The sequence below is a fragment of the Petaurus breviceps genome, unplaced genomic scaffold (assembly GCF_028583685.1).
Source record: "Petaurus breviceps papuanus isolate PSGF00001 unplaced genomic scaffold, PetGlider_PUasm1.0 90919, whole genome shotgun sequence".
Classification (NCBI taxonomy): domain Eukaryota; kingdom Metazoa; phylum Chordata; class Mammalia; order Diprotodontia; family Petauridae; genus Petaurus; species Petaurus breviceps.
Genome location: NW_027187378.1, coordinates 1,414,239 through 1,433,445, shown reverse-complemented (window position 1 = coordinate 1,433,445; position 19,207 = coordinate 1,414,239). Strand labels below are relative to the sequence as shown.

The window sequence follows — 19,207 nt, the reverse complement described above, 5'->3', positions numbered from 1 at the left end:
TGATTCAAATTACCCCACGAATGTATTACTTTTTCTCTTTAAAGGACAATTTGGTCTAACAGTATTTTAATCTTTAATCTAGGACTCTAGTCAATATACTTGTCCTTTGAGACTCTTACTACACTTATTTCATACATTAATGTGAACCACAAACAAACAATAATATAATATAAAGGACACAGATTCCAAATCATTTGAGGGAACTTTTGGCCAATATCTTATATCTTTATGGTTTAACTTGTAACAAATGCCAGGAACTGCTGTATGAGACACCAATGTGTCAGGTTTTTTTCTTTTTCTAGAGGCTTAGTGGTGCAGTGATTCATATCCTTATTCTCTAAAGAATTCTCAAAGATTTTCACATGTGCAAAAAAAATACATCAGGTATATTTTGTAATATTTAAGATTACTTTAAGGGTTAAAAAAATTTTAATATCATCATTTCTATGACTGGGTTCTAGGGTTTTCTAAAGAATCACATGCAAACTTTTTTTTTTAGCAGTGTCATGGTTTTATACAGTTCAGGAACGAGCTCTCTCTATCTATATGCACATGTTTCAGAATTCTATAAAATCCAACTGCCTCTCCATCACTAATTTTAATGCATTTCATGCTGTTACCATGCTGCACATGTGTTTGTGTGTACACACTAGCAAACATAAAGAAGCAATGAAAGTTTCTCTTATTCCCTTTGCCATAAATTATATACATTTCCGCATCAATTTTTAGTAATTTGATTTCTCTAAGGTGCTGTTTAGGGAACTTATTTTGTATAGATGTTGAATATGAGTCAAATTAGACGAAGGCTAATTTGAAAGTGGCTACTAGTTGAACCAGAGGGCATGGAAGAATGAAGATAACAGTACTTATAGTTAGGGAGAGTGTGAGCAGATTTTATATATACTCATATAGATTAATATATGTGTACATATATGTACACACATATAATAAATATGTTTGTGTGTATCTATGTATACACACTCATGACTGAGGCTATTTGTCATTATATCTGAATTCTGGAAAGAAGCATTTGGTTATTTCAAATTGTGGAGTGGACTTCAGTTTTGGATACATGTAATTCAAAGCAACATTGATTCATGATATAAGACAATTTTAAAGTTAAGTGAGCAAGAGATCAGTCTCACACAGATAAGAGTCAGTAACTACCACATGACTGCCCCCTTTTTATTTGTTTATTAAAGCATCTAAGTTGACTAAAAAGGGTTAAGGCATAAAATAAAATAAAAAAAAAGATTTATGTGTGAAACACTTCTAAACATGCCCTCTAAGTACAGTAGATTTTCCCCTTAGAACCACACCCTGTAAGTGCTGTATTTTCAGAGCTGAACAATTAACATAAGGGGTATGAGTCAGTCTTTGAACAGCTCTGTGGGAACCAGAAAGCCTTTGCTATTAGGAATGATGTAAATTCCCCAAGGCTGGAAGAAGTCCACAATAGAAAGCAGACAGGGTCATAAATAACAACAATGGACATTGCATATACCATATAAAATATTGTACCACTAGTGACACTTCCTTTAAATCTCATATTAGACTCAATCATTGACTTTACTTTCTTTTATTAGGTTTCAAAAATGCCATTTCTTTCCTATGGGAATTTCAAAGCTTGCTTAAGAAAAAGGGTAATATGCACTCATCCCAAACTCCTTTGACAGCAAAATAATGAAAAAACCTGACCTAGAAATAGGATGACAACAGAGAAAGTGATGTTCTGACTGAGAAAAAAATGCCCATAATCAAGGTTTAATTCTTCCTTTCCCCCCCTCCCCCCCTCGGCCTTTAAAGGCAGGGACAGATCCCTTGCTTAAAATTAAAAACACATTTCTTGGCAAATTGTCGAAGACAGACATATTTACATTTCTATGAAGGCTGGGTGGGCAAAAAAAAAAAGATTCAAATGCTTCTTTAGCCCTTGAAGTGTCAAATCTCATTAGAAACTTCTTACTCTTACACTCTGGGGTCAAGTCACTTTCTTTTGTCATTGAATCTCTGCATAGTAGCGAACATAAATCATTGAGGGGAAAAAAGGTTATTACCTGGAAATAGGATTTTCTAAAAGTAGATTACACAGAATAGGATACCTCCTAGAACCTGGATGGCATAATATAATGCATGGTTCTTTTAGTTAAGACTTAACTTGAGGCAAGACTATTAGGTGTGTATTATGTATTCTATGAAGGTTATAAACAACATATTTGTTATGTAATCATCCCTTTTTCCTATCTAAGTCCTGATGTAAACACTGTGTACATAAAATGATTTTTGAGTGTAATCAGATATCAACAAAGAAAATATAATTATTCATGAACCAGTTTACTGGGTTGTCTATCTGACTGTATATCATAGTATGGACAATTTAGTTGGCATTTTTTCATCCACTTGGCTTTTCTTATGTGGATAGTTACACTCTTGAGTTAGATCTAATTTAAAAGGCTTTGCAGCGTTCTAAGTACAGCATGATGCAATTTTCAGAATGTCATTTGCAAATGGTTTACCTGGTGGGCTTCATAATCTATATCTCATCAACATGTATTTACTGAACATTATTTGCTAGGCACCAGGGATAAGAAAGACATAAATGAAATAAGCTCTACTCCATTTTAGTTAGACTTTTTGCTGATTATTCTCCATGATGATGGCAAATAATTTTAAAGAGCTCTAAGAAACTGACCCATTTCTCAAAAAGTGAAAGATAAGCGTTCTGCTTTAAATAAGACCTTTAGAGTAAGTTGTTTATAGACGTGCAACATTACTTTCATTTGCAATCTTAAAAATTATCTGACTCCTTTTTTTAAAAAAATTCAAAGTGCTGGAATGCCCACCTTTCTCTCTGCTGATTCATTTCCATCTTCTCAAAATATATTTACTCTAAGCCATTTTATTCAATTTCTTCATCTGTAAAATGTGAATGATACTTATACCAACTACATTATAGTGCCACCATAAGGAAAGCACTTATTAACCTTGAGGTATTATATATTCATGTGTTGCTACAATATTTTCTATTTGTTATATCTTACCCGTTCTCCACTAAGTTCTAAACTCCTTGAAAATATGAACTGTCTCTATCATATTTGTGTTCCTAGCATTGCACAGACTATAGGACCATATAGTAGTAGGCCCTTAATTGTCATTGAATTGAATTATTAGACCCACAATTTTAATCCATATTTACAAAAGAGAGCAAAAAACTGCATCCATATTTGCAAATCAATCTGTTTTCTTATTGTTTGTCTCTGGGTTTCACTCCTGATACCACAACTTCTTTTTCCACGGTGATCCAGTAGTCTTCTTGTCTTGGAAGATCCCTTAGCCCCTGTGACTTCTTCCTTTGATTGGTCAATTTCTCACAGAACTTCCATTTTAAAGAAAATGTTCAGGCTAACTGTGTTTATTCCTTTATCCCTCTTTGGGCTCTACCCCTTACTCTTCAGACACTGTAACTTTTCCCTCATCATATTTGCTCCCCTAACCTTTCCTTTTCAGCATCCTTTTAATGTGCTGTCTTCCTCCATTAAAATGTAAGTGCCTTGATGACAGGGACTGTTTTTCTTTTTCATTTGTGTTTGTATTCCTAGAACTTAGCACAGTGACTGGCATATAACAAGCACTTAATAAATGCTTTTTGACTTGTTATGATAAAACATTTATGTATTTTTGCCCTAGTACTGTATGCAACTCTTATTAATTTGAAATAAAAATAGGAAAACTCATAAAAGGACAGCAAATGGGAATATGCCTTTGCAAGTATTTTTGTTATCCTTTAGCAAAACAATTTTTTTTAGCAATATTCAAATTCATGTATAACTATTTATGAATCCCAAACAAGACCCTTTCAAGGCACTGGTAAGAATTCAATTACTTTTGATAAGTTGTTTAGGCCATGTCATAATAAAAAAAAAACCCCAACAACCCAGAAACTATTAAATTTATTTGAATATATGTGTTATGGCCAAACCTTTATATATTCAGAAGTAGTTTTGTTTAGTGTTCACATCAGGAGCTAAATAAGAAAAAAGGGATGATTATGCAAACTGTGTTTAAACTGTAATCTCACTGATATGGATGGTCCCTCCAAAGATTTAGTATTTTATATATGTATGTATGTATTTTATTTATTTATGTATCTTTTCTTTTTGGAGGGGGGAAGGAAGGGCAATTGGGGTTAAGTGACTTGCCCAAGGTCACATGGCTAGCAAGTGTGTCAAGTGTCTGAGGTCACATTTGAACTCAGGTCCTCCTGACTCCAGGGCCAGTGCTCTATTCACTGTGCCACCTAGCTGCCCCAGAAGATGTATTCTGTATGTGAATAGGGCTACAACATATTTTTACAGAACTGTGCAGAAATGTGGAGGATACCATCAGAGAGTTGGATAAGAAAGGAAGTTATGGGATGCTCTGTGAGAGATAACCAACGAATAGCCCATGTGCTCCTTTGGTATTCATGTAACATTAACAGAACTGGTGTGAGGATATAGACAAAAATATATGTGGGCATGTATGAGTAGAAACCTAAAATAATAGATGGTATACTCATATTGAGATCACAAATCTGTCAAGTACTGACACACCTAAGTGTGTCTCTCTCCTTTTTTGACTCTCTCCTATTCTTTCCTCAAATAAAAATGTTAAAAGTCACCAGATATATTAAGCATGAGGGTACTTCTAATGGAATATAGAGATGTTAGGAATTTCCTACATGTTAGGAAATATGTAAAGAAATAACATTAATCAGATGATCCTTTTGCTTATTTTGGCTCTATCAAGTCCCAGGACACTGCAGAACCCTTTGGATGAGAATCACAGCTACTCAAAAGAGTTTGGCCTAAGAAAAATTGAAAACACAAATGGATAACGAATGTGTAGTAACCAGATTATAACGTGAAGTTGTAGAACTAATTCAATAATATAATCATGCCTGGGACAGACATGAAAATGTTCAAGTTGGGCTAGAACTAAATAGGAGGAAACAACACAATTGGATTGACTATGGGAAACTGCAGAATTCTTTCAATAACCCTGAACTTATCTCAGAAGTGAAGGTTCATCTTTTCAATACCAATATTCTACGAACATTGTTGTATGTCTATGAGTCATAGAACACTACAGTCTCCAAAGAATTAAAACTGAGTAATATTCAGAGGGCAATGGAAACACACCTGGTGGATGTAACCAGGCTGTAATACAAGACAAATAAGGAAGAAGAAATGAAATAGTGTAATCAAAGGCATGTATGATTATGGGCTGGTCATGTGGCAAGAGTAAGGAATAACTCTTGGACATGTTGTGTGATCCTCCACTGTCCTTATGATGTCAAGAAAAAGCAGGCAAGGATGCCAGCATATGATGTGCACCCCTGAGGTGAAATAAATAATAGAAGGACATGGACAAGAGTTCTTCAAGATGAGTATGCATCTTTGGGGGGAACATCAATATCAATGAGATCATAGATCCATTTGAGTATCTGGGGTACTAATCAATCATTAACAATTAAACAGTGTTTTGTGATGACTTTCCCTAAACATTTCTTTTGGCCATGTTTATTATGATTGATACCTATACATTCAGCAAACTAGATCCCTGAAGAATTAGGTATAACATCAGTTTTAAGCTTTATTATACCCACTATTTTAATCCTATAATGTTACCCCTTGAAAAACAGGTCCAAAAATTCTTTTATTATTAATATATACTTAAGTATGATATTTTATGTGTTAGTGACACATGGTATTTGTACATTCATATAATACAATACTTTTTTCCCCCTTTAGATTTCCTCTTGTATTTTTGTTTTGTTTTGTTTTTTTGGAGGGCAACTGGGGTTGTGACTTGCCCAAAGTCACACAGCTAGTAAGTGTGTCAAGCGTCAGAGGTTGCATTTGAACTCAGGTTCTCCTGACTCCAGGGCCTGTGCTCTATTCACTGCACCACCTAATCGCCCCTTCTTTTGTATTTGTATCGTACTGTTAAGCTTTCTGAAGCATTTTACATTCATTTACATTATCTCATTTGAGTCTTGGGATAGCTTTCAGTTTGATATTAAAAAAAAAAACTTCCTACTGCTGTCCAAAAGTAGAATGGTTGCCTTATAAAATGAAGCTGTTCCCCATAATTGGAAGTGGGATGACCACATGTTAGGGATTTATAAGAGAGGATTCCCGCTCAGTTACAGGTTGGGCCAGATGACCTCTAAGGATTCTTTCAATTGAGATTCTAGAATCCAAAGACAATTAGACTGATACACAAATGTTAATAATCCAGAGTCATACCATATAAGCGGTAGAAGTAGAAGAAGACTATGTGTTTTTTATCTCTTGGTCCTGTGTTTTTTTCTACCACACTACTTAAAATAGTAATGCCCTAATCATTTTCCTCTTCTGTGCCACAAAGGTGAAGCTACAAGCTGTATTTCTGGTGACATAATTCAAAACTACCTGACTCAGCCAGTGTGTTTGACTTTGATTCCTGGGAAAATTCGAGAATGGATCATTAAAGAGATGGTAGGTGAATATCTACAAAGGGAAGCAGGGATTACAAAGAACCAGCATGGCTTCACCTAGAACAGGTCTTACCAGACTAATCTCATTTCCTTTTTTTGACAGGATTACTAAACTAGTAGATTACAGGAATGATGAATGATAAACGAATGTAGCCCTGTGCCAAGGCTGTATATGGAGGGAGATGACTTTTCTAATTGGTGGACAGAATCCTGAGCTCGAGGCTGTGTACCCATGTAAAAGTTATATTGAAATAGTTCCAAACATTTTCTAGAAAGCAACAGGAAGACTACAGACACTCTATGGAGGATAAAAAGACTTTAGAAGTCTCAGCAGACATGTAGGTGGAAGCTGGCTATTCAATAAATCCCAGATTTTCTGCTTGTCTCCCTGGGGACTTCGGAAAAAGGAACTCCCTTTGGTTCAGGATGAATCTTCTCTCCTTTTTTGAGCTATTATTATCAGGCAGCTATGTGGTACAGTGAGTAGAGTATTGGATCTGGAATAAGGAAGACCAGAGTTCAAATCCTGTCTTGGAAACTTATTAGCTATGTGACCCTGGACAAATAATTTAATCTCTCAGCCTCAGTTTCCTCATATGTAAAATGGGGATAGTAGCATCTACTTCACAACAATTCTTGTTATAAGGTTAAAATGACATAACATTCAAGTGTTTTGCCAACCTTAAAGTGCTATATAAATGCTTGCTTTGATGATGAAGATGATTATCTCACTCCCAGCTGAAAAGCTCATTCACTCTTTGTATTATTGGGTATATTTTAATCTGAGTAGCTTCTTTGATTTCAGCTTGCAGTCTGACTGAATAAATGGGGTTGCCTGCTTTTCATTTTTTTTTTTTGTGCGACATAACTAGTATTTAGTGGAAAGGAGCTAAGCAGGTAAGTGTAAACTAAGGGTTATCCTCTCCTCTAAAGCAACCTAGCCCAGTACTTTTCTGGGTGACTGGAGAAAAGACCACCCAGCCTTGGTGGTACAGACACTGCCCTCGGTATTCCTCCTCTCCACAGACTGGGTATTAGGCTAGAACTATTTGCAACACCTTATACATCTGTCCAGTCTAGGAATATGAAGTTTGGAATAGAAAAAGCACTATTTTTGCAAGGAACGCAGAAAACAAAAATTGGAGAAACTATGGATTAGAATATGGCAAACAACACACAAAAGTAAATGATCCTTTTAGTTGGAAGCAAAACAAAATCTCAGTTTAAATGAGGATAGACTCATTCTCACCCAAGAAGAGGTCCTTTTTCTGAAACTTCTAGGAAGGCACATTGAAGAGTCAGTTTCCCCTACATGTCAGCAACTTTTGAAGTCTTTCCCTATATCCTCTGTAGAGTATCCTATGCCTACTATTAGGTGTAGCTTGACCTTTGTGGCACAGAAGAGGAAAATGACTAGGGCATTACTGTTTTAAGTAGTGTGGTAGAAAAAAACACAGGACCAGGAGATAAAAAACATTGTTCTACTTCTACCACGTATATGGTATGACTCTGGATTATTAACATTACTGAGGTAGTAATATCTACCTCAGTACAGATATTACACAAGTACACAGACCTATGCTCTGCATTCTCTCTGCCCATCAGGAGTTAAGTCTCCTTTCATATATAGCAAGAAGTACAGGGTTGCCTTTCCTCTACTCTACTTGGGTGAGCCAGGTCACATATAATTTCCTTTGATTTTACTCAAGCTTCTGATAAAGTATATTATTGTTATAGAAAAGTTATATCAACATGTGTTAAATGACAATATAATTAGATGTATTATAACTAGTTGGATGGACAGATTCAAAGGAAGCTGTTAAGGATTCAATGTCAACATGGCAAAAGGTGTTCAGTGGTGTACCCTAGAGATCTGTGCTTAGCCCTGCGGTGTTTAGCATTTTTTCACTGACTTGGACAAAGAAAAAAGATGGTATGCTAATCAAAACTGGTGATGACTCAAAGCTAGATGGGATAGTTCAGGGGTAGGGATCCTGTGGCCCTGAGGCCACATATGGCCCTCTAGGGCCTCAAGTGTGGCCCTTTGACTGAATACGAACTTCACAGAACAGATTTGCCATGTTGGCACTGAATCCACAGGTTCCCTCCCCCTTCCCCTGGAATAATTAATACATTGTAGAAGTCAAGATCCAAAAGGCTCCTGACAGGTTAGAGCATTGGGCCGAATCTAATATGAAATTCATCAGATAAATGCAATTGGGTACATATAAAAATGTCAGCTTTACAAGTATAAGATAGAAGAGTCATGGTTAGAAAGTAGTTCTGAAAATATGAGTGTTTTAGCAGACTATGAGCTCAAGATGGGCCAGCAGTGGGATTTGTTGGCTTTAATAGCTTATGTGATTTTGGACTGCGTTAAGAAGAGCCTAGCTCCTAGGAATTAGAGGTCATAGTCCTACTCTTTAGACTGCATTGTTGTGTACAGTGTTCAGTTCTGAGAACCAAGGCTTAAGAAAGACATTGATAAGTAGGACAGTGTCCAGAGAGGCATTGGTAAGGGGCCATTAAATCATGACATATAGGGATCAGTTAATGGAGCTGGGTAACCAGGAGAAAAGAAGACTCAGGAGAGACATGATAGCTGTCTTCAAATATTTCAACTGTTGTCATGTGGAAGAGAGACTAGACTTTTTCTATTTGGACCCAAGGGGGCAGAACCAGGAGCAGTGGGTGAAAGCTACAAAGAAGCCAATTTAGGGGTGATGTGAAAAACAACAGAGTTTGTGGTTTCCTCCTCCTTGGAGATATTAAAGCAGCATCTGTATAATATATAATATAAGCTAATATATACTAACATAAATACAATATAATATGATAAAATATAATACAACAGAATAATACATTAAAAGAATATATTATATATAATTATGATATAACCATGTTATAGAACTGTGCTATATCATAATATAAACACGGTAATATCATATGTTGACATTTATATTTTAATAATTGCATTATAATACATTGATATGAATATAACAACACAGCATAACTATACTGAATGTATAGTTGTGTAACTATATTAAATGTAACTACATTAAACTACATTAACCCATAGCCATACTTATACTAATATCAATATATTAAATAATCCTAACATATGTTAACATGTATATGCTATGCCAAGCCATGCTGTGTTATATTGTTATGTTACAGTATACTATGCTATGTAGTGGGGGTTCTGTGTATGGGTTGATGGATGCTGAAATCTCTACCAATTCTCAAATTCTGTGATTCTATGGTTTCTGCTAATCTACATGGCAACCTTCACAAATCAGACAGCCTTATTTGGGAATATAAAATAATCCTAAGGCATAACATTGATCCCATTTTATGAATATATATATATATATATATATAAGAATAAGAACATTTTACACTTGTATTTGAAGCTTTTGGTTATACTTGATGTTAGATGGTCATTTATCACACATAAAAGTCATGAAATATGAATGAAGTGCCAACTTTAGAATGTCATCTGTTGTAGAGATGACAAAAACTTACCAAGCAGATACAAAATTGAATACAATCTTTAAGTTAAGAAAATTTGAATGTGCAGAAGTATCATCTTCTGGAAGGAGTCTCACTGAGAATATTGTTCCTTTTTTGGTGCACTATCTGACTATATGACATGAAAAATAACAAACTGGGCTAAATTAAGGAAGGAACATAACAGAAGAGGCAGGTTTTATTACATATTTTTAAATGAAAAATTACAACATCCTTTCTATCTATTCAAAGAAAAAATAAAATACTTATAAAAATATGAAAATGTTTAATGAAGCAATCAGATTAAGCAAATAAAAAAAGGAAAGAGGAAAGAAGAAAATACTTGATTTTTAGATTGGAATTGTTTGCTTTAGAAATGCTAGCACTGGTCTGTGAAAATCCAATGACCATATAAGGGTGTACTGAGTAGAAGGCAGACTATGTTGTAGTTTTAATTTTTAGTCAAGATGCTGGGAACTTGGGGGCCTGAGGAGAGGGGCATTAGTAAGCAAGAGAGGACCTAGAAAGGAAAGCAGGATTGCCAAAGACAACTTCCATCTATTTAAAAATTTTTTACCTAGTGTTGGCCCTGTGCCCAGGAAAAAGGGAGGAAACTCCATTTCTCTATTTCACCCTCCATATTACAGTACATAGTCTCCTGCTTCCAGGACCCCTAGAATTCAGGCTACTACTGGTACGTACTAACATTGCCAAATAATGTTCTGTGGATAAACTAGACAGTGTTCAGGGGAGGGTGAATAGGATGGATAAAAGTCTTGATTCCATGTCATATTGCTTGGAAATCTATCATTCATGTCACTGTCTCTATGGGAAAACATTCTCCTAGTTAAAAACAGTCAATTTAAAAAGGAACTTTTTGGAACAAGGCCCATGTAAGCCAAGGACTGCCTCAACTATCAGAGTGGGGAATGCTAGTGTCTTATTAGCTCATGAGATGATAATGCTAAGTCAGGCTGCTGTCTTCCACTTCTTACACACTCTAGGGAAGCAGATGCATCTTTCCCTCAAAGAAAGAGTGGGTTGTTTTTTTTTTCTTTCAAATTTGTTTGTGGAAAGCCCCCTAGACTGCTTTAGGGCATGGAGCAGGAGCAGCTGGGTGGTCTCTGGCACTGCTTTTGTTTTCTTGCTTGGCCTGGGTATAGACTCTACTGAGGACCACAACTTTCTATTAATGCAGTCTCTTTTCTACTATTGGCTGATGGTCTAAGCACAAATAACTCACAACTTCGTAGGGTCTTGGTTTTTCCACATGTATGTGTGTATACATATACACACACACATATACATGTATATCCCAAGTGGCAAAAGGGTCCTGAAGATCCATAAGACTCACATGTTTATCCTTATTATAGCTAGTTTCCATCAAGGTTAAGATCATGTGCTACTTTTTAAAAGAGACTATTCCCAATATTCCAAAAATTACCTTGTATCTATTTTGTGTATACCTCTGTATGTACATTGTCTTTTTCTGCTAGATTTTAAGCCCTTCAAGTTCTGGGACTGTTTGGGCTTTTGTTTGTATCCCTAATACCTAACACACTCACTTCCACATAACAGGTGCTTAAATAAATGCTTACTGATTGAATAATGGTTTTTTAAAAGATGGTTTCTGTTTTAGAGAGAACACTGGAGAATCAGAAGCACTGCTTAGGTCTCAAATGTGATTAAAGTATTCTCTTCCTCTTACAAGTCTAGCTCACTGTCCATTTCCAATATTTGTCCAAGATATTTGTTCTGACAGATCAACTCTATAGGTGGTCTACCCAGCTGCATTTCATAGTCTGGCAAATATGGATTCTTTGTCTACTTCATTCTTCCTGTGTGTATAGTTAGGATGAATCCTTTTGAGTAGAAAGTATCCAGGACTTGATGCAACCTTAGTTATGTGCAAACGTGAACATCTGGAGGACTTTGCCATTTAGAGGGAATTTTTCTTTGATTTAGATGCCATAACAGGTACTCTTCAAGATACCGTGTTTCTCCGATAATAAGACCTATCCCGAAAATAAGCCCTCCCCTTACTGTGTAAGATTCCTCTAAAATAAGCCCTCCCCCGAAAATAAGCCCTATTGAGATTGCTACTGTAGTGAAGGTGATCCCCTGCGTTACACGCTACATTATGGTACCCTCTGTATGCACCGTTCCCCCCCCCCCATGAAACGTACGTGGCGCTCTGACCTGCATCCAATCAGAGCTGCAGCAGTGAGCGCGTCATCCTGTTCTTCCCCAGTGATTTGCTTGCTGGCGCCATTGAGAGCAGTGCCGCGGAGGAGAGCTGAGGCAGGACAACATAAGCCCTCCCCTGAAAATAAGCCCTCTGGTGTTTTTCTTTCAAAAAAAAAAATAATAAGACAGTGTCTTATTATTGGGGAAACACGGTAGTCACATTTACTACTGACGAGCACAGTCTCCTCATCTTAACCTCATTGCCATTTATTTATTTATTTTTTAAAAAAGCAATCGGGGTTAAGTAACTTGCCCAAGGTTACACGGCCAGTTATTTCTGGGTATGGTGCTGAGTGTCTGAGCCCGAATTTGATCCAGGTCATCCCGACACTGGAGCCAGTGCTCTTACTCGCTGTGCTACCTGGCCACTCCTCCCATTGCTATTTATTAAGAACCTGAGAGAACTAGACAAAGTTATTGGTTACTGCAGCTGTTAAGGAACCTCATGTGATTTTAACATCTACTTGAGAAACACATTGTTGGGGAGAGCCTTTAAAGCTGTATTGTAGTTTACCAAGTCAAATGCTTCCTTATAATCAACAATGGGATCTAGTATTCCCTGCACCTTTTTGTCAATTATACAACTATAATGATGTAAATTTCTATAGAAAGATGTTTATGAAAGTCTGCTTATTTCCTATCATAGCTCTAATAACTTTGCCAGTGATGTTTGTAGATTACTCTCATAAAGATTTTGTAAAGAAAAGTGAATCAGTAGTTATTAGTGTTTTGTTTACCCTTTTTTGATATTACTACTGCCCATGATCTCCCCAAACTGCTTGGTACCTCTCTATCACATATTTTGCAATCTGACACCTTGGCATCATCAACATTGATTCACTTCCAGCAAGAACTTCCTCTGGCTAAACTACTCTTACTTTTGTTTTCTTCAATGCTGCTTCTCCTTCCTCATGCAGAGTATCAGGGGCTGTAATACTAGAAACGTGGTAGAGGTCATAGAATCTTACCCCCTCATTTTACAGATGAGGAAACTGGGTCAGGGTCACAGTGGAATTTAGTAGTAGTCAGGATTTGAATTCAGGTCCTGTGATTCAGAATCTAGTGGTTTTTCCCTTGCATCATGCTGCCTCTCTCTCCCCTTTGGGGGATAAATTACTAACTAAATGCTTGAATACTTAATTACCATATAGCTAAAATTATACTTACAAAGAGTTCTGAGAGCCTTCTTTTTTGTTTATTTTTCATAAAGGGATATAAGCTTTTTACACTTGATACTGAACACTTGATGAATGAATATTAATAAACAGTTAAGTTCTATTCAAACAAAATATTTCCACATGATTGTATAAAGTATTATTGACTCATGATATGACAGAATTAATGTAGTGTGGTAGGAGTGGCACCTCTTTTATATAGACTGGTCTGGTCATTCAAGAGGGCAGAGAGGCCATTTGGCATAACAGGCCCAGCCTATGGGGAATTGGTCTGAGCAGTTTTAATGGAATTCCTATTGCCTTGGGGGTGGGGAGGGGGTGGAACCACACTTTTCTGACCTAGTGTCACTTATGGCTGTGGTGAATGCACAAGAATAGTGCCTTAAACAGTGAACTACATGTATCCGTTTAAATAATACAATAAGCAAAATTGTTTTTATTTGCATTTTATGGTCTATAAGTATCTTATGGAATTCTAACCCTGAGTCTGAATCATCAGACCCTTCTGAATTAGGCTTGGCTCAGAATATTTTGTGCGGTCAGGAGTTGTTTGTAATGGCTTTGTGGTTATATTCATTGTTGAAGTGGAGGAAGGGAACTTTGGGTCATTAGATACAGGATCCTAATATCCTGTGACTGTGGTGTTTTTAGGACTATATGGGAAACCTCAGTGGTGTAAAGATGAAGCTCCCAATGCCCTCCCTCCCCCCCCCCCCAATTAGCATGTTGGATACTTAAGCATGACAAGGATACTATCTTATAGGGAATAACCTCCTCCATAGGAGAATGGTACATAATGACCACCAAGTAATTTGGATAAATTTAAACAACAAACTAATTAATCATTGTTGCAATGATTAAGGAAGGCATAGGACAATGGTGCTGGTGGGGGGAATGACTCAGAGATTTTGTCAATTGCTGAGTTCTATCAGCTTGAAAAGTTTACAAAGGTCTTGCTGTTGCAAAGTCAACTGAACCAGGAGAAAGAACCAAATGAGAATTGCCCTTTTACCTTTTTAGGTGGCTAAAATGGAAATGAACTGAGTTTATAGTTGTAAACGAGCTGGTTGTGAAGTTAACAAGAAAGTGACTGATAAGTGTATAGGATTCTTGGGGCAGTAAGAGACCTGCCCACATAAACTGAGGATATCTCTGAAGGTCTCCACCCTACCTGGTTTTTCAGTCCCCCTGCTCTTGGTGTTCAGATGTGAGGGGTAGTTGAGATGAATCCTTCTAGGGTAAGGGTTGAGATTCCCCTAACGTTCATAAGTGGTACAGTGGATGCAGCATCAGGGCCTAGAGTCAGGAAGTGCTAAGTTCAGAACCCAGCTGAGACACTTAGTAGGTATGTGGCCTTGGACCACTTAACCTCTGATTCAGTTGCTCTTCTGTAAAATGGTAATAATAATAGCATCTACCTTTCAGGGTTGTTGTGAAAGTCAAATAAGACAATATTTGAAAAGAGTTTTATAAATGTTAAGGAAATTTATTATTATTATGCTCTTCTAACTATAGGACTTTTGGAGGAATGGAAGCTATATACCTTAGAGACTGTGATTTGGAAAGGGGGTAGGGAGCCAAATATATAAAGATCTGTTAGATACTGGTAGCTAGGTTAGCTGGTTGGACCCTCAATGGAGAGTTAGACTGAAAGCCAAGTTGAACCCTCAGTGGATTCATTGGGGGTATCCTAGTTTCCAGTGGAATTTTTTTTTTGAGAAAACACTGAAGGAACACCCTTGGTTTGGGTAGAGGTTGGGACAGGACCTCCTGGCTGGGTCTCAGTTGTGGTGGCTAATAAGTGGGAGAGTATTGTGGGCTTGACTATCACGAGTCTGTGGGAGTCAGTATGAGCACTTACAATAGCTTCTATGCTGGTTATTGTGGGTTAGTGGAAGCTCTTGGAATTGCTTAAATTATCCCATGTAGTTAATATTAAACAAAATTAGGTGTTGGATGGGATAAAAATATACTCCCCCCCCCACCCCAGTGATGAGATGAAGGAGGCACTATGCAAACTTCCCTCATGAAAAACAGTATGGTCAATAAAAGGGGGTGTATGCTACTTGACATTTGATGGTAGATTATTGGGAGCTGAATAAAGTGTTATGCAAATCTCTGTGGCCTTTACTCAATTTGTCAGCACATGGTAGATCTGATAAGGTGAGTGATTTTGAAGAAATGGCTGAGACTAGTTAAAAGCATTTGCTCTAATCCAAAAAAGAATACCACATATCCCCCCTATCCTTCTTTAGGTTGCTTGAATTCTTCATATAGTCATAATTTGGGGGGGGAGAGAACTGAAATGGACCCGACTTTCTCAGGTTGCTGATGTTCATTATTATATTGATGATGAAAGGGCTGGATGAAGCCACAGTAGCTGTGACTTTGCATTGGAAGGTGGCTCAGATGAGACATAAGGGATGGAAGATCAACCCTAAGAGAATTCAGGGTCTAACCTGCTTAGTTAAGTTTTGGGGAATATACTGGATTGGAAGAACCTAGATGATTCTGGATGTAGTACATAGTAAGTTACTGACACTTGTTCCTCAGCAGTTTATAAAAGAAACTCAGAGGTTTACTGGAATACTCTGTTGAGTATTTTGATGTCCTCTAGTGACCGAGTCACTCCCAAGTCTCTCTCTTTCGAGCAAAGAAGAGATAGAATTGGAAGATTTAAATCAAGCACCCATCCATATCTTCTCTTGGGTCCTTATGGTCCCGTGGGGCCTATATTATTGGAAGTCTCTGTTCATAAGGATCATTAGGTTTCTGGAGTCAAAAGTTCCTTATGTGGACACTTGCTACACTAATTTTGAAAGTTAGTTGCTTGACTGCTATCAGATGCTAGTTATTACTGAAAGGATGATACAAGGTCAAACCATTACAAATCTTCATTCAGAGTTAATAAGTTGTGTGTTGCAAGAGGGCCCCTTAAACAAAATGGTGAGAACACCAGAGGTTAAATGGAAATGCTACATTCAAGACTGTTTACCCAGGTGTCTTGGATGTTAGCATGGAAGGAAGGAAACAATTATTTATTAAGCACCTACTATGTTACAGACACTGTGCACTTTATAAATATTTTGTTTAATTCTCACAATAAAAATAGGAGGTAGTCCTTATTATGATTACTATTTTATAGCTGAAGAAACTGAGGCATGTAGACGTTAAGTGACTTGCCCAGGGTCACAGAGCTAGTAAATGTCTGAGGCCAGCTTTGAACTGAGGTCCCTCTCATTCTAGGTCCAGTGCTTTAAATGGTAGACTAAATAATTCTGGACTAGACTAATAAATGTGCCTAACTTAATACCAAACAACCAAATTGGTACTGTACCTGAGGTTGCAAACATATACACAAAGCATTTGATGGTTATTTATAAACACCTAACAAGGAAAGAATAACAATGAAACAGTATATAAAATCCTGAAAGCATATCAGCTAAAACACAATCAAAATGTCAGAGGTTCAGGTTTTTATACTTTCAACAGAAAATAGTAGAGAATGAGATAAAATCATGTCCAAGTATAACTGATAGTAATATGATTTTCATTTAAGTTCCTCACAGTATCACAAAACTAAAACATACTAGGCACCTTGTTTTAGGAAAGACATTAAAAAGAGGGACAGTGTCCAGGAGAGGACAAAAAAGACAATAAGGGGCCTGCCTTTATGAGGCCCTGCCATATGAGTTTTGGTTGATAAAATTAGGTGTATTTGGTCACAAGAAGAGAAGTCATGTCTCAGGGAAGACATGATAGCCGGCTTCATCTGAAGGCCTGTTACATGGAGCGGGGATTAGGTGTGTTCTATTTGGCTCTACAAAGCAGAACCAGCAGCTGTATGTGGAAGCTGCTAAGAAGCCAGTTTGGGTTGGATGTAAGGATCAACTTCCTTACAATGAAGTGTCCAAAATTACAATGGGCTGTTTAGAGAGTGTGTGGTTTCCCCCTCCTTGGAATTCTTCCAGCAGAAGCTGGATGACCATTTGTTGGGTGTGTTACAATGTGGATTCCTTCTGTGTGTAGGTTGGACTACATGGTCCTCTGGTCCCTTCCAACTCTCAAATTCTGTTCTTCTGTTATACAATTTGAGGAGTGAAATGCAACTAGTTTGAACCAGATATCCAAGGTTTTAACTTAAAAGTTTCAGCTGCATTTTCTTTATAGTCCTAATTAGCAATAAGTAATGAATGGAGCTGAATTAACATAGTCCTCCAAACTGTAGTTTACTGCTTAAGTTATATCCTTTTCACCTTTATCAACTGGAAGAAGAAAAGCAGGAGGGCACTGGAGAGAGAACTGGCCCAACTGAGGAAGATCTGGGTTCAAGACATACTGGATTCATACTATCTATGTGATCTTGGGTAAATCACTTAATCTCTAAGTGCCCCAGGCAACTCTCCACTATTATAAATTACAGAACAACAACTAATACACAGTTGAGGGAAGAGGGAGCTCTCTTATACTAATGAAATCACACAAGTCCAGACCAAGCTGAAAAAAACCACCTTTTAGTACTAAATTAGTGTTACTAAACACCAGTCTATCTTGAAGTACATGTTGACTTGGTTTTCAAGATTACTTGTCAGGAGATGTCCCAGTAATCCTGCTCCTTAGATGATACTAAAAATAGGATTTGGCAGAAGCAATAAGTCTTCAGGACCATAGAGATGTGTGATAAATTTGCAAAACTTTGACAGCTATTTTCACATCTCAATTCCTAAACACAAAAGTAACAAAAACAAACATTCTTTAAATATGAATCTATTCACAGATAACAATTGCACTAAATACTCTTTTACTGTGTGATTTCCTTCTGGAGGGACCACAAACAATACTGACTTAAGCCTAAAATAAAGAACTTGGGGGTATGACTTCTAAGCATTTTGGAACTTCTGGGTAGAATTTCTATTAAGTCCTACTTGGTTGTCTCATGAAGGTGCTCCTGGAATCTTGAAGGTTTATATTAGAGAAGTATGAGACCTAGCAGATCATATCTAGTTGGGATGAGTTTTGCATGTCTGTTATATAAGGAGCAGGTTATTATTAAAATATAAATCTTTGTTGATAGCTGTTATTTTTATATGACATATTTTTCTCTTCCCAGAGAGTCATCTCCTATAGCAGAGAAAATAAAAAAGGGAAAAACTAACCAATACAACAAAAAAGTCAACATGTAGCATTCCATATCCATATCTCCTATGTAGGCAAAGGAGAAAGGTATCATAGCTTTTCTTTGGTGCCAAGCTTGGTTGTTATAATTACATAGCAGTCAGTTTTGATGAGCTCCTATTTTATTTCCAATTCTTTGCTGTTACAAAAGAGTATATGGGTATCACCTTATACAAATACAGATAAAATCATTGCTGGAAATTGACTGCTCAACTTTAAGTGACAAACTCATGAAAACGGGCTTGATCCCTGTTAGTGGAGAGTGTCTACATGGATAAAATCATGGATCTCTCAAGACATCAGAAAGTAGGAAGAATGATCATAATACTTCTGTAAACTACATTTAAATGTGTGTGTGTGTGTGTATACTGACAATGAACTCACTAGAGGTTCTATTTGAATTAAAACTATTCTGGGCCTCCAGTATCATTTAGTATACTGTGGTAGAAATTGTACACTAAATACTGCTGTAGAGGAGTAGACAAATAAATGTGCCTAACTTAATACCAAACAACAACGTTGGTACTTTACCTGAGGTTTCAAACATACAGACAGAGAATTTGATGGTTATTTATAAAAA

At 36.9% G+C, this 19,207-nt stretch overlaps 1 protein-coding gene and 1 long non-coding RNA gene across 5 annotated transcripts in view; one reads left to right on the top strand and one right to left on the bottom strand.

The window, feature by feature from the left end:
- Positions 1-19,207, bottom strand: part of SLX4IP (SLX4 interacting protein) — a 240,625-nt gene that overhangs the window by 11,924 nt on the left and 209,494 nt on the right. The window contains exon 7 of one of the 4 annotated variants that reach the window (XR_011165950.1): positions 12,230-12,379. The exons of the other annotated variants lie outside the window; for them this stretch is intronic. The gene's annotated coding sequence lies outside the window, so the exon portion shown is untranslated. The remainder of the gene's footprint in view (positions 1-12,229; positions 12,380-19,207) is intronic. 4 annotated transcript variants of the gene reach the window in all.
- LOC138151871 (uncharacterized) overlaps positions 1-19,207 on the top strand; it is a 44,868-nt gene that overhangs the window by 19,575 nt on the left and 6,086 nt on the right. The window lies entirely within an intron of this gene.